Here is a 16,735-nt window from a genome sequence, read left to right on the forward strand (position 1 = left end):
CTTGCAGTCAAGTGTCCGCCACGCTCACTGAAAATACTGGGGAATCGTGACAGTGGGCACGCTGCACACCATCACCATTCAGCAATCTGCACAGAGTGACTGTAGAAACCTGTGTACACCCTGGCAAAGCCCTTTAGGCATAGGGTACTACCTCTGAGCCCCAAATTACAGAACAGGATCCCAGAAGAGGATATATAGTTCTGGGAAAACGCCCTACTTTGTGTAGAGCCATCCCTACATGAGCCCATATACACTGCCCATGACGGCCCACCCAGTCTCACTGGGCACGAAAACGCAATTAGTTATAGATATCATTTGCACTTGTGTCTACCACCTCTTGTTTAAGGGGTTCGATAAAAAATGGCCGCTTTCTTCCACAAACATCTTAATTGGTTTCCGCAGGTTGCGTTTGGTTTTGCTGTTCAGCTTCATTCAAGTGACTAAGGTGAAGTGGTAATACCAGACACAACCTGTGTACCAGAGGGGCACTGTTTCATAAAAGCAGTCTTGTATTTTAGTAACACAAATACTGATTTATTTTCATACAAAAAAAATTGGGGAACGCAGGGTGATAAGATCCCAACCTCTCCCCCGAGAAGCCATAATGGCTTAATTTTGGCACAATGGCTAATGCAAACGAATATACAAAAAAATAAATAACGCCGCCTGACACATACACATCAAATCAGGTTACACCCAATCCAGCAGTTTAGTATACAAGGCACTGATAACCCCCATGGCTATATATCTGCAGACTAATAAATCAAGGACGAGCGTCATAAAAAGATTCCGAACAAATATGAGATAAAGAGTCACATTCTGCCAAGAGCTGGTCACTATTCTCAGGCATAGCACTGACTGACATCCTCAAATACAAGAACAGCGGAAAGCAAAAAGTTAGTGCTCCCCTTCCCTGTCCAGGGCATGACCCACAGAGCAGTACTGACTCCTTACTGCCCCCAGTGGTGACATGTGGAACAGCAGGTTGCATAAGCGTGAATCAGAGCTTCTGAACGCAGGGAAAGCAAACAGGATCCGTGTGCAGGGAGGGGAGGCAGCATATGGAAGAGAGTATGGGGACGGGTGAGAGGAGGAGAGGGCTGGGGAGTAAGGGAAAGATAAGATGTAGGAAAGAAAAGGAGAAAAAATAGGACTACAGAGATCAGAAGCAATGGAGGCAGAAGACGCAGAGGAAATCATGAAGCAGCAGGGCAGAGCCGTCATCCTTACCGGGAGCAGATGTCAGCCTTCCCCAGCTGAACTCCTCTTCATGGGGTGTGGTCACCACCAGCCTCCCCGGACCATCCACCTGCAGGATCTACCAGCGACAGTCACACCCACCACCCTCCATAGCCAGGGCCTGGAGATAACCCCCAATGACCCTGACCAGTCAGCCCCATCCTATCAACACCCTGAACCGCACCTCATCCCCCACAGACTGCACCCGACACCCCCCCCCCCCCCTCAACACTGCACCCCATCCCCCTGGACTCAACCCTACACCCCATCCCCCCCCCTGCCCGTGGACTGCACCACATTCCCCCTGCCCCCATGGACTGCACCCTACACTGCCCCCATCCCCCCCTCCTCCTGGACTGCACCCTACACTGCCCCCCATCCCCCCCTCCTCCTGGACTGCACCCTACACTGCCCCCATCCCCCCCTCCTCCTGGACTGCACCCTACACTGCCCCCATCCCCCCCTCCTCCTGGACTGCACCCTACACTGCCCCCATCCCCCCCTCCTCCTGGACTGCACCCTACACTGCCCCCATCCCCCCCTCCTCCTGGACTGCACCCTACACTGCCCCCATCCCCCCCTCCTCCTGGACTGCACCCTACACTGCCCCCATCCCCCCCCTCCTCCTGGACTGCACCCTACACTGCCCCCATCCCCCCCCTCCTCCTGGACTGCACCCTACACTGCCCCCATCCCCCCCCTCCTCCTGGACTGCACCCTACACCCCATCCCCCCCCCCTCCTGGGCTGCACCCTACACCCCATCCCCCCCCTCCTCCTCCTCCTGGGCTGCACCCTACACCCCATCCCCCCCCTCCTCCTCCTGGGCTGCACCCTACACCCCATCCCCCCCTCCTCCTGGGCTGCACCCTACACCCCATCCCCCCCCCTCCTCCTGGACTGCACCCTACACCCCACCCCCCTCCCCTCCTCCTGGACTGCACCCTACACCCCACCCCCCTCCCCTCCTCCTGGACTGCACCCTACACCCCACCCCCCCTCCTCCTGGACTGCACCCTACACCCCATCCCCCCCTCCTCCTGGACTGCACCCTACACCCCATCCCCCCCCTCCTGGACTGCACCCTACACCCCATCCCCCCCCTCCTGGACTGCACCCTACACCCCATCCCCCCCTCCTCCTGGACTGCACCCTACACCCCATCCCCCCCCCTCCTCCTGGACTGCACCCTACACCCCATCCCCCCCCTCCTCCTGGACTGCACCCTACACCCCATCCCCCCCCCTCCTCCTGGACTGCACCCTACACCCCATCCCCCCCCCCCCTCCTCCTGGACTGCACCCTACACCCCATCCCCCCCCTCCTCCTGGACTGCACCCTACACCCCATCCCCCCCCCTCCTCCTGGACTGCACCCTACACCCCATCCCCCCCCTCCTCCTGGACTGCACCCTACATCCCATCCCCCCCCCTCCTCCTGGACTGCACCCTACACCCCATCCCCCCTCCTCCTGGACTGCACCCCCCCCCCCTCCTGGACTACACCCTACTCCCATCCCCCCCCCCCCTCCTGGACTGCACCCTACTCATCCCCCCCCTCCTGGACTGCACCCTACTCATCCCCCCCCTCCTGGACTGCACCCTACTCATCCCCCCCCTCCTGGACTGCACCCTACTCATCCCCCCCCTCCTGGACTGCACCCTACTCATCCCCCCCCTCCTGGACTGCACCCTACTCCCATCCCCCCCCTCTCCTGGACTGCACCCTACTCCCATCCCCCCCCTCTCCTGGACTGCACCCTACTCCCATCCCCCCCCTCTCCTGGACTGCACCCTACTCCCACCCCCCCCCCTCTCCTGGACTGCACCCTACTCCCACCCCCCTCTCCTGGACTGCACCCTACTCCCACCCCCCCTCTCCTGGACTGCACCCTACTCCCACCCCTCTCCTGGACTGCACCCTACTCCCACCCCCCCCCCTCTCCTGGACTGCACCCTACTCCCACCCCTCTCCTGGACTGCACCCTACTCCCACCCCCCCCCCCCTCTCCTGGACTGCACCCTACTCCCACCCCCCCCACCCCCTCTCTCCTGGACTGCACCCTACTCCATCCCCCCCCTCCTGGACTGCACCCTACTCCACCCCCCCCCTCCTGGACTGCACCCTACTCCATCCCCCTCCTCCTGGACTGCACCCTACTCCATCCCCCTCCTCCTGGACTGCACCCTACTCCATCCCCCCCTAGACTGCACCCTATTCCACCCGCCCCCCTAGACTGCACCCTATTCCACCCCCCCCCTAGACTGCACCCTATTCCACCCCCCCCCCTAGACTGCACCCTATTCCACCCCCCCTCCTAGACTGCACCCTATTCCACCCCCCCTCCTAGACTGCACCCTATTCCACCCCCCCTCCTAGACTGCACCCTATTCCACCCCCCCTCCTAGACTGCACCCTATTCCACCCCCCCTCCTAGACTGCACCCTATTCCACCCCCCCTCCTAGACTGCACCCTATTCCACCCCCCCTCCTAGACTGCACCCTATTCCACCCCCCCTCCTAGACTGCACCCTATTCCACCCCCCCTCCTAGACTGCACCCTATTCCACCCCCCCTCGTCCTGAACTGCACCCTACCCCATCCCCCCCCTCTCATGCTGGACTGCACCCTACTCCACCCCCCCCTCTTCCTGGACGGCACCCTACTCCATTCCCCCCCCTCCTCCTGGACTGCACCCTACTCCACCCCTCCTCCTCCTGGACTGCACCCTACTCCACCCCCCCCCCCCCTCCTCCTGGACTGCACCCTACTCCACCCCCCCTCCTCCTGGACTGCACCCTACTCCACCCCCCCTCCTCCTCCTCCTGGACTGCACCCTACTCCACCCCCCCTCCTCCTGGACTACACCCTACTCCATCCCCCCTCCTCCTCCTCCTCCTGGACTGCACCCTACTCCATCCCCCCTCCTCCTCCTGGACTGCACCCTACTCCATCCCCCCTCCTCCTCCTGGACTGCACCCTAGAAACCACCTCATCCCCCTTGGACCGCACCCACACCCCCTTCCCTTGGACTACACCCCATCCAATCCCCCCTCCTCCTGGACTGCACCCTACACCCCACTCCATCCCCCCCCTCTTCCTGGACTGAACCCTACCCCCCTGGACTACACCCTATCCAATCCCCCCTCCTCCTGGACTGCACCCTACACCCCACTCCATCCCCCCCTCCTCCTGGACTGCACCCTAGAAACCACCCCATCCCCCCTGGACTGCAGCCAACACCCTATCCCCTCCCCCTGGGCTGCACGCTACACCGCATCCAACCCCCCCCCTCCTCCTGGACTGCACTCTAGAAACCACTTCAACCTCCCTCCCCCTGGACTGCACTCTAGAAACCATTCCAACCCCCCTCCCGCTGGACTGCACTCTATACTGCACCCCCTCCCCCTGGACTGCATCCCATCCCCCCCCAGACATCCTGGGCTGCACCCCAACCCAGCCACAGACACCCTGGAATGTACCCCATACACTCCCCCAGACTGCACCCCATCGCCCATATCCCTCCTGGACTGGACTCTACATCCCCAGACTGCACACCAGCCACCCCAGACATCCTGGGCTCCACCCCCAAATACCCTGGACCTGCACTAAATCCTTCCCAGACACCCTGGACTGCACCCCACCTCCCCATATTCCTCCTGGACTGAACCCCACCTCCCCATATTCCTCCTGGACTGAACCCCACCTCCCCATATTCCTCCTGGACTGCACCCCAACCCCCCAGACGTCGTCTTCACCTCCAATCTGTTCTTCCTGCTCCCAGCCGGGCACACTGCCGGTACAGCCATCACTCCCTTGCCCTTCAGGACCCCCGCCCGTCCTCCACCCATCGCCATCCGATCATAAAACCTTCATGTTCCCTATTGTTAACCTGTCACTGACCATCCCCACCCTCCAGGACGCCCCCACCTGTCCCCTCCATCCCATCTGATCCCCGTGGGGTGGTGACCAGTCACAGCCCTAAGTTCTGCTGCCACCAAACACCCTGCACGTCCACCCGATCCTGTGTGCCCCACCCCCGAGACTGCCTGCACCCCACCCTGACACTGCGGCACCTCCACTCACACTCATCCCTGCGCGATCCTCTCACTCACCTCATCAGTCACCAATTACTGGAAAGTCTGCGCCCACCACACCCTACACCCCCCCGCACTGCGCCCCGCACCACAGGCCCCGGCCCCTCCGGTCCCCACAGCAATCAGTGCAGCCTGGATCACCGCAATGTAGCCGGCAGCTGAGCAGCACAGCCGGCACCCCGGCTCCGGACCCCATACACCCAGCCCAGGATTTGGCACGGAGGCTCCTTAGCCGGATCCATGGTCCGCAGATAGCGCAACATTTCCCTTGCCCTGCTCTAGCGCTGTCCCAGTGGCACAGAACTCCAGCCTGCGCCCAGTGACCGCTCCCTGCCGCTGACCTGTCCTGTCTCCCCGCAACTCCCAGCAAGCCGGCTCCAAACTCCGATCAGCTGGCAACGTGATGACGCAAACGGACTCCTGCAAGCCGCAGCCAATCAGCAGGAAGGCGCCACGCCCTTCTGAATAATTAATTAGGACTAGGTTTCTATTAGCCACGCCCATTGTGTAATAGCGGCTCTTTGCTCCGCCTCCTGTTGGTAACGCCCCCCCTTTGCCGGTGATTGACGTTGCAGTTTATACAGTGACGTGTCAGATTCGGGGAAGTGCCCGCCCCCTCAGCGCCAGTTTAGGATCCTAGGACGTCAGTCTGAGGATGACGAAAGGAAAAAGGCAGCGCTGCCCGACGGGAAATGTAGTTTAGCATCTGTCCCAGTTCGCCCTGCGCTCCCGTGAGTTGGCAGTTTTAAAGCTCCGGCTGTGACAGGCTGTGCACCCTGCACTCGTCACACTGGGCGGGGCGGAGTCTGCCAGGACGTGTGAGGGGACTGCCGGCTCCTCTGTCATGGGGAATGATTAGGATAAGCGGCTCGTGACGTCACACAGGGTCCCCCTCCCCCCGGGCGGCATCTGACGTCACGTGTGTCCCAAGGCTGCAAGACCACCCATGTACTGAGCAAATGGAGGCCGAAAATCAGTGCAAGTCACTCTCCACAGTGAGCTGTGACAATGAGGAGGTGACAGCGGGGACCGGTCCGGTGTGGCCGGATTACCGGGATGCGCCCGTCACTGGTCTGCAGCTGGGTGGTTTATGTGTGTCCCTGTCACCTCCGCTGCTCCCCACACCCTAAATAAGCAGTTCTGGAGCATCTTCCATGTTCCTCTGTTATTCCTCCGTGAAATGTATGGGTTCTTATCTTTCTCCTCGGCTGTCAGGCTGCACAGTGTCAGGCTGTGTTCACACTTGCTGCCAGGTATATTTGTCTTCGAAATGCTGCAACTTTTCAGAAAACAATCGTTTTCCATCCGTCCCGGGACTGCGCAGCTGTATGGTCCTCATGGCGCTCCGTGATCGGACTCTTCTCTGTGTCTGCCCTCAGGGCCCTCGCAGTATGGCCGCCGCCTGTGACCACAGCCTCAGAGAGCGCAGGATCACACCCAGATGTTGACTTAAGCCAGATTCAGCATTTCACAGTCTGTATGGGTATGTTCACACATCAGGTTTTTGCTGTGCGGCACAATCCGCCACTTTTCTGAAAAACTGGATGCGGCAACAGCTGTCGCCGCATCCGGTTTTCCCCCATAGACTTGCATTAGCACCAGATTGTGCCGCATTGCCTTGCGTTGCGTCCAGTTTTTGCCGGATGCGGCATATTTAGCCCATGCGGCGGCCGAATGGAACGCTTGCAGCATTTTTTGTCTGCGGCAAAAAAACGCATTGTGCCGGATCCGGCGCGATTTACAATGCATGCCTATGGACGCCGGATACGGCGTCCTGCGGCAAAAAAAAGCATCCGGCGGCTGGATGTGTTTTTTTTTAACTGCGCATGCTAAGTATCAAACCGGATCCATCAAAAAACGGACGGGCCGCATGGAAAAACTTATGCAACGGATCCGTTTTTTTCGCCGCATCCGTTGCATAGATTTTTGAGCCGGATTGAGCTGCACTGTAAAAACCGGATGTGTGAAAGCAGCCTTAGGCCTCGCTGACACGAGCGTATGAAGCAGACGAGTGCAATGCGAAAAAATCTCACATTGCACTCGGACCAATGTTATTCAATGAGGGAGTGCAGTTTCTCATCCAGATTCTGGATGAGAGAAAAGTCTCAGCATCCTACTATTCTCAGATGTGTCAATCTCACCCATATAAGTCTATGGGTGTGAGTGAAACATCGGATGGCACTCTGTCAGCTGATGCGATTATCGTACAATGGAGGAGATGGGGAGATTAATCCCCTCCCTCTCCTCCGCAGCTGTGATCTGATCGCAAGATCGCATCACAGTATAAGGGCTCATGCACACGTAACTGCTGAATATTCTGCAGCGATTTGACAGCAGATGTGCGCATCAAATCGCTGCAGAAACACTGCATAATGGATGCAGTTTTTCTGTACAAAAAAAGCTGATTTCATGCGCTCTGGCTGCTGCCCCCACCATAGAGTGGGAGCTGCATCCAAAGCGGACAGAATAAGGGTATGTGCGCACGTTGCGTACTAGCCCAGCACCGTAAAAGGTGCGCTTCAGAGCGCAGCTGAAAAGCTGCGTTCTGAAGCGCATGGTGCCGGCGAGAACGTGCGCTCTGCCTGCAGCTCCTGCCATAGACAGAGCAGGAGCTGCCGGCAAAGCGCACGGAAGAAGTGACATGTCACTTCTTTTTGCGCAGCGCTTCGGCAGTAGCCGAAGCGCTGCGCTCTAAAACGCCACGTGCGCACGGCCCCTGCACAATCTCCATAGACTGTGCAGGGGACGCAGGACGCATGCAGTTACGCTGCGCTACAAAGCGCAGCGTAACTGCATGAATTTACGCACACGTGCGCACATAGCCTAATTGACATGCTCATTTTTTAGAACGCACGGATTTAGTTCAAAATTTTAGCACCCAAATCGTTGCGTTCATAAAAGCATCGTGCGCACGTCTCATGCACAATCTACATAGAAGACGCAGGACGCATGCATTTACGCTGCAGTGCTATACACAGCGTAAATGCATGCAATTACGCAAGGTGCGCACGAGCCCTAATGACACTCGACTTAAGCTCGCCGCAGAGCAGGAGCCGGGGGTCATTGGCATATCACATCCGATGCTCTGGTGTGAATCCAGCCTAACAACCACACTTTCCTGACAGGCCGCGGTCCACTGATGTGAACTAAAAGCCACATATACAGTGCATTGAATAAGTATTCATACCCCTTAAATATGTCAACATTTTTTCAAGTTACCCCTCAAAAACTTAAAGCATCACTCCAATTTTTTTTTTTTATTGCACTGCTGGAGTGGTGTTTTAGAGGGGTTGTCCGGTCTAAAGTGATAAGTCTGATGTCTGTCCCTAAGTCACGCTTTGTGCCTGCAGACTTACAGTCAGGGCCAGAAATATTTGGACAGTGACACAAGTTTTGTTATTTTAGCTGTTTACAAAAACATGTTCAGAAATACAATTATATATATAATATGGGCTGAAAGTGCACACTCCCAGCTGCAATATGAGAGTTTTCACATCCAAATCGGAGAAAGGGTTTAGGAATCATAGCTCTGTAATGCATAGCCTCCTCTTTTTCAAGGGACCAAAAGTAATTGGACAAGGGACTCTAAGGGCTGCAATTAACTCTGAAGGCGTCTCCCTCGTTAACCTGTAATCAATGAAGTTGTTAAAAGGTCTGGGGTTGATTACAGGTGTGTGGTTTTGCATTTGGAAGCTGTTGCTGTGACCAGACAACATGCGGTCTAAGGAACTCTCAATTGAGGTGAAGCAGAACATACTGAGGCTGAAAAAAAAGAAAAAATCCATCAGAGAGATAGCAGACATGCTTGGAGTAGCAAAATCAACAGTCGGGTACATTCTGAGAAAAACGGAATTGACTGGTGAGCTTGGGAACTCAAAAAGGCCTGGGCGTCCACGGATGACAACAGTGGTGGATGATCGCCGCATACTTTCTTTGGTGAAGAAGAACCCGTTCACAACATCAACTGAAGTCCAGAACACTCTCAGTGAAGTAGGTGTATCTGTCTCTAAGTCAACAGTAAAGAGAAGACTCCATGAAAGTAAATACAAAGGGTTCACATCTAGATGCAAACCATTCATCAATTCCAAAAATAGACAGGCCAGAGTTAAATTTGCTGAAAAACACCTCATGAAGCCAGCTCAGTTCTGGAAAAGTATTCTATGGACAGATGAGACAAAGATCAACCTGTACCAGAATGATGGGAAGAAAAAAGTTTGGAGAAGAAAGGGAACGGCACATGATCCAAGGCACACCACATCCTCTGTAAAACATGGTGGAGGCAACGTGATGGCATGGGAATGCATAGCTTTCAATGGCACTGGGTCACTTGTGTTTATTGATGACATAACAGCAGACAAGAGTAGCTGGATGAATTCTGAAGTGTACCGGGATATACTTTCAGCCCAGATTCAGCCAAATGCCGCAAAGTTGATCGGACGGCGCTTCATAGTACAGATGGACAATGACCCCAAGCATACAGCCAAAGCTACCCAGGAGTTCATGAGTGCAAAAAAGTGGAACATTCTGCAATGGCCAAGTCAATCACCAGATCTTAACCCAATTGAGCATGCATTTCACTTGCTCAAATCCAGACTTAAGGCGGAAAGACCCACAAACAAGCAAGACCTGAAGGCTGCGGCTGTAAAGGCCTGGCAAAGCATTAAGAAGGAGGAAACCCAGCGTTTGGTGATGTCCATTGGTTCCAGACTTAAGGCAGTGATTGCCTCCAAAGGATTCGCAACAAAATATTGAAAATAAAAATATTTTGTTTGGGTTTGGTTTATTTGTCCAATTACTTTTGACCTCCTAAAATGTGGAGTGTTTGTAAAGAAATGTGTACAATTCCTACAATTTCTATCAGATATTTTTGTTCAAACCTTCAAATTAAACGTTACAATCTGCACTTGAATTCTGTTGTAGAGGTTTCATTTCAAATCCAATGTGGTGGCATGCAGAGCCCAACTCGCGAAAATTGTGTCACTGTCCAAATATTTCTGGACCTAACTGTATGAACCCTCCCAGGGCTCACACTGTGCTCTGCAAGGATTTGGTGGTTTCGGAGCCAAGAACAGCTGTCACATGACTGCATTTGTGCGATATACATGTTCCTGGCCAGAACCCGACTAGTGGGTGCAGCCTTGTTGAATACACTTGCACGCCGTGAGGCCACACTCACTGATCGGATTCTGGCCGAGAACATGTATATCGCACAACTGCAGTTATGTGACCGCTGTTCCCAACTCAGAAACCGGCAAATCCTCGCAGTGCAGTTTGCAGTGTGTGAGCTGAGAGGGTTCATAAGTCTGCAGTCACACAGAGTGACTGCAGAAATTACTTTAGACTGGATAACCCTTTTAAATGTAAGACCCCTGACCCCTGTTTTGTACCCCCCCCCAACAATGACTTCATCTCCTATCTCTACCAGCGCTCCGGTTGGTCTCGGCGATTCGTGACCTGCCAGCAGCTTCAGTGTTTCATGGAGCACTCTGGAGGTCACAACTCAATACAAGTCTATGAGAGCCTCATTCTTGTACCGTTCTGGCTCTCATAGAGATCCATTGGGAGATTGTGACGTAACTTCTGACTTGTGGCCAGTCAAAAGTTACCGGCACAAGATTGCACTGTAGTACCGGAGCGATGAAGCCGCCGGAGGGTGAGTATTATACAGGGGGCTTACATTTAGGCTATTTGATCACACAGCGTTTTTTGGACTCTGCGTTTTTGGCCGCAAAAAACGCACCCGCCGCAAAAATGTATCGGAAAAACGCATGCGTTTTTACTGCATTTTGGTGCGTTTTACTGCATTTCTGACCACTGCGTTTTGCTGTGTTTTTCCAATGCATTGCATGGGTGAAAAACGCACTAAAACGCAGGAAAGAATTGACATGTCCATTTTTTTAGCTCAAAAATGCAGCTAAAAAAACAAGTTATGTGCGGACAGCAAAAATGAAAAGTCATATGCAAGCGTCACACGGGACGATAAATCGTGCGATCGCACCCGCCCCCGTCGTTTGTGCGTCACGGGCAATTAGTTGCCCGTGACACAGGTAAGCTGTGTTCGTCGCTCCCGGGGTGTCACACGGAGCGATGTGTGCTGCTACAGGAGCGACGAACAACCGGAGCACAGAAGGAGGGACGATCTTATGAAAATGAACGACGTGTCAACGATGAACGAGAAGGTGAGTATTTCTGCTCATTCATAGGTGTCACACGGTACGATATCTCTGACGATGCCGGATGTGCGTCACTAACGACGTGACCCCAATGACATATCGCCAGATACTGTATATCGTACCGTGTGACGCCCGCAATAGACTTTGCTGGGGAAGCAATGCAGTTTTGAGCCCAAAAAAGCACCCGAAAAATGCCTAGTGCGCACATAGCCTTAAAGTGCCAATCCACTGCCGAAAAGCAGGGTACAGCAGTCATGTGCCACTTAAGCTATTACAGAAGAAGCTGGCAGGACAAAACAAGTTCACATGGCGTTATTTAGACAACAGCGTTTTATGGGGGTGTAGGGTTGCTTATTTGAATGCTCAATCTATTGCTGCTGCTCCGCAGGTTGGAGATTCCTACATAGAGATCGGGTGCTGGATATGTGGAAACTTTGCACTGCTGATAGAATCAATGAAGATATCCAGCGAGTCCATGATCTCTCTGCTATAACCAAGGCTGTGGGGTCGGTAAGCCAAACATCCAACTCTGACTCCTCAATTTCCTTGTTCACGACTCTGACTACAACTCCTTCATACAGTTGAAACCAGAAGTTTCCATACACTATCTATAAAGACACATCTGCATGTTTTTTTCACTATCTGACATGAAATCAGAATAAGCCTTTCCCGTTTTAGGCCAATTAGGAACCAAAATAATTTTTTACCAAATGCCAGAATGAGAGAGAGAGAATATGTTTTAAGGCATTTTTATTACTTTCTGCAAAGTCAAAAGTTTACATACATTTCATTAGTATTTGGTACCGTTGCCCTTATGCGGGCTTTACAGGAGACGATCTATCGTGCGATGCATTGTCACGATTTTCATGACGCACATCCGGCATCGTTCACGACGTCATCTTGTGTGACACCTCCGAGCGACGCAGAATCGATCACAAATCGTGAGTCGTGTACTCGTCGCTGAATTTTTAAAAAAATGTTTATTCAACATGGCGCTGGTTGTTCATCATACCCGGGGCAGCTACATCGCTCCGTGTGACACCCCGGGAACGATGAACACAGCTTACCTGCGTCCCGTGGCACCCGCCGGTTATGCGGAAGGAAGGAGGTGGGCGGGATGTTTACGTCCCGAACATCTCCGCCCCTCCGCTTCTATTAGCCGGCCGTTGTGTGACGTCGCTGTGACGCCGAACGTCCCTACCCCTTCAGGAAGAGGATGTTCGCCGCCCACAGCGAGGTCGCTCAGCAGGTAAGTACGTGTGACAGCGGTTTAACGACTTTGTGCGACATGGGCAGCGATTTGCCCGTGATGCACAAACGACGGGGGCGGGTACGATCGCTCATGCAATCGCACGATAGATCGTAACGTGTAAAGCCCACATTACACCGCATGACTTGAGTCAAACATTTAGCGTATCCTTCCACAAGCTTCTCACATAGTTGGTAGGAATTTGGGCCCATTCCTCCTGACAGTACATGCTTGTAGATCTTCTTGCTCACACCGGCCTTTTCAACTTTGCCTAAAAATTTTCAATAGGTTTGAGATAATTTATAATATTTATTCACTTATATAGCACTATTAATGCCATAGTGCTTTAGGCCTCTTTCACACGTTCGTGAAAAACCACGCACGTTTTTCACGGATGAGTCAGACGTGCGTTTTGCCCTCCGTGAGCCGTGTTGATAGCACACGTGTGTTCTCTGTGTGTTATCCGAGATAACACATGGAGAACAGGAACTTTCTGCTCACCTGTCCCTGGCGTCGCTGTCCGTGGTGCTGATCTTCGGTCTCCGGTCCTGCCGACTCCCTGCTGCTTCTGCTTCCGGCCGCAGTGAAGTGAATATTCAATGAGCATAATGAGCGGCGGTCGGCAGCAAGTGACAGCAGCGGCAGAGATTGCAGGGCTGGAGAAGGTGAGTAAAGTTTTGTTTTTTTTTCTCACAGACACATGTCTTTTCTCCGGTGCGTGTCACATGGAAAACATCCGTGTGGTTCGTTTGCATTACGTGTGACACGTTTGCATTCCGTGTGACACCCATGATGCCGGAGAGAAAACGGACATGTTGCCGTCAGAAACACACAGACACACTTAAGGACGGAAGGGACACACGTTCCTTGCGAAAATACTTACGTGTGTCCAAAACCATAGGAATACATATTACATATTTTATATATTACTTTTGGAGTAATGGCTTTTTCCTGGCAGATTGGCTTTCAGCCCATGGTGATACAATAGTCGTTTCACTGTGGATCACACAATCTTACCAGCTTCAGCCAACATCTTCACAAGGTCTTTTGCTTTTGTTCTTGAGTTGATATGCACTTGTCTGACCAAAGCACGCTCATCTCTGGTACACAGAACGTGTCGCCTTCCTGAGAGGTATGATGGCTGGACATCCCATCTTGTTTGTACTTGCGTACGACTGTTTGTATAGATGAACAAGGCTCCTTCAAGTATCTGGAAATTGCATCCAAGGATGAACCAGACTTGTGCAAGTCCACAATTCTCTTCCTGAGATCTTGGCTGATATCTTTTGACTTTCGCATGAGGCTACACAGAGAAGCAGTGTGTTTCAGATGTGCATTAAAATACATCCACAGGTGTGTCTCTAATTAACTCAGATGTTGCCAATAAACCTATCAGAAGCGTCCAAAGACATGACATCATCATATGGGCAGTCCCATATTGTTTAAAGGCATAATACTCTTATGCGGGCTTTACACAAGATGATAGATTGTGCGATATGTCGTCGGGGTCACGGTTTTCGTGACGCACATCCGGCATAGCGCACGATGTCGTCTCGTGTGACACCTCTGAACGACGCAGTATCGCTCACAAATCGTGAGTCGTGTACTCGTCGTTAACTTTCATAATCTCGTTTATTTTCATGGGTGCAGATTGTTCATCATTTCCGTGGCATCACACGTTGCTCCGTGTGACACCATGGGAACGATGAACACAACGTATGCGTCCCACGGCACCCGCCGGCTTAATGGAAGGAGGTGGGCGGGATGTTTACATCCCGTTCATCTCCGCCCCTCCGCTTCTATTGGCTGGCTGCCGTGTGACGTCGCTGTAACGCCGAACGTCCCTCCCACTTGAGGAAGTGGATGTTCGTCGCCCACAGTGAGGTCGTCCGGTCGTCCGTGTGTGTGACGGGAGTTAAACGAGTTTGTGCGCCACGGGCAGCGATTTGCCCGTGACTCAAAAACGACAGGGGCGGGTACGATCGATTGTGAAATCGCACAATCGGTCGTCCCGTGTAAAGCAGGCTTTAGTGTATGTAAATGTTTGACTTTGCAGATAGTAATAAAAATGCCTTAAAATATTCTCTCTCATTATTCTAGCATTTGGCAAATATATATACTTTTGGTCATTCTAATTCACCTAAAATGAGAAAGGTTTATTTAGATTTCATGTTAGGCCTAAAACACACTTCCGCAAAAAAAAGTACGCATCTTACTGTCCGTTTTTCGGGTCTGTGTTCCGTTTTTTAGGGGCGTTTCTCTGGTATGTATGACATCCGTTTGATGGCGTATGCGAGCCGTGGGTGCGTGTGGAATGTCCGTATTGACATAAAATACGTACGTGTGCTGTCCATTTTTAAAGGCCCGCATTCTTACCCAATTAACGATTTTAATCATTCATCATGAGATCCTGGTGTTGTTGTTTGCTTTCAATTGACCTCATAGATTGGAAACAAGTGTTTCAGATTTTGTGATGAAAAACGGACACGGACGATACGTGCTGAACACGGACATACTCCGTGTGCGGTCCGTGCAGGCACGGACCCATAGACTAAAGCGGGTCCGTGCCTGTGTGCTGCCGGCCAAAAACGGACATGTCGTCCGTGTAGAAAACCGCACACACATACTTACCACACGGACACACGTTCCGTGTGATTTTACGTGTGTGTGCCATCTACCATTGAGTTAAAAGAAAAAGGTTTTGGTACCGTGTTAGCCAGTTGAAAAATGATTGATTGCTCTCAGTGAGAGAAACAAAAATAAAATTTTGTAGTTCTGGTTAGTTAAAAGGTATCAGAACTACAAAATTTTATTTTTGTTTCTCTCACTGAGAGCAATCAATCATCTACCATTGAATAACATGGGTCTCCGTGTCTCCGGTACGTGCAAATACGTAGCGCACACATACAAAAAAAACGGATGTGTGTTGCGGGTCTTAGTGAGAAAATCATGCATATGTGTTTTTATAGATAGCGGATGGAAACATTTTCTCTCTTTCTCATTATTCTGACATAGAATAGACATTTATAGGACATTTCATAACTTTCCCAAATTCTTATGAAAAAATATTTATCACATACTGCATTGAATTGCTGTACTCAATTTATTATATATTTTAAGAGTCGGTCCATTTTATACCGACTCCGACTCCACCAAAATGGACCACGACTCCAAGTCCACAGCCCAGGCTATAACACCCTGTCCTCCTGGATATCCTCACTGATTATCTACCAGCAGCACCCCCGCATCTCCTGTACCTGAGCCAAGCAGTTACGGTCTCCACCTCGCGCTTCTCAGTCTCAGAACACGTGACTGCAGCAGTCACTGATCGGTTTCAGCGGTCACTCAACTTCCGTGATGGAGTAAGAAGCAAGGAGACTAATAGAGGACAAGGGTAGCAATATAAAGGAACGTCGGGGGGGAATCTACCTTACAGCTCAGATGCCATGTAACTGCTGGGTTGCCAATTGCCAACTTAAGTTATTTATTGACCTCTGGACAGTTTATAAAACATGTCATTGACATACCAAAAGTTTTAGAAACACATTGTAAAACAATAATAGATCATCAAGATTCTAAGTGATCTATGTCTATAGCTTGTAATTCTGATACTAGGACATTAGCAATATACAATGGGCACTAAAAAGTGATGATAGTCATAATAATCTGTACAGTTTCCCCAGGTTAAAAAAAGAAAAAACACAGATGCATCAGTTTTCTAAATAGTGGGAAAAAATGCTAATTTTTACAGATTGTCCCAAAATGTTTGGATGTTTGGCAGTAGAGGTGAGCGGTCCACAGAGGATGGAGTTCGAGTTGAGCTTCCTAATACCTAATAAGAAAAAATACATAGCAACCTCTTTATTTAGGGTTAAACTTTTTTATGTCAAGGGTGGGAGAATTTTAAACCAAAATTGGTTAAGTTTGTTAACAAAGTTTAGCAACAAACTAAACGTTATACTTTTGTTCAAAATGAAT

Source organism: Anomaloglossus baeobatrachus, chromosome 2 (assembly GCF_048569485.1).
Source record: "Anomaloglossus baeobatrachus isolate aAnoBae1 chromosome 2, aAnoBae1.hap1, whole genome shotgun sequence".
Classification (NCBI taxonomy): Eukaryota; Metazoa; Chordata; class Amphibia; order Anura; family Aromobatidae; genus Anomaloglossus; species Anomaloglossus baeobatrachus.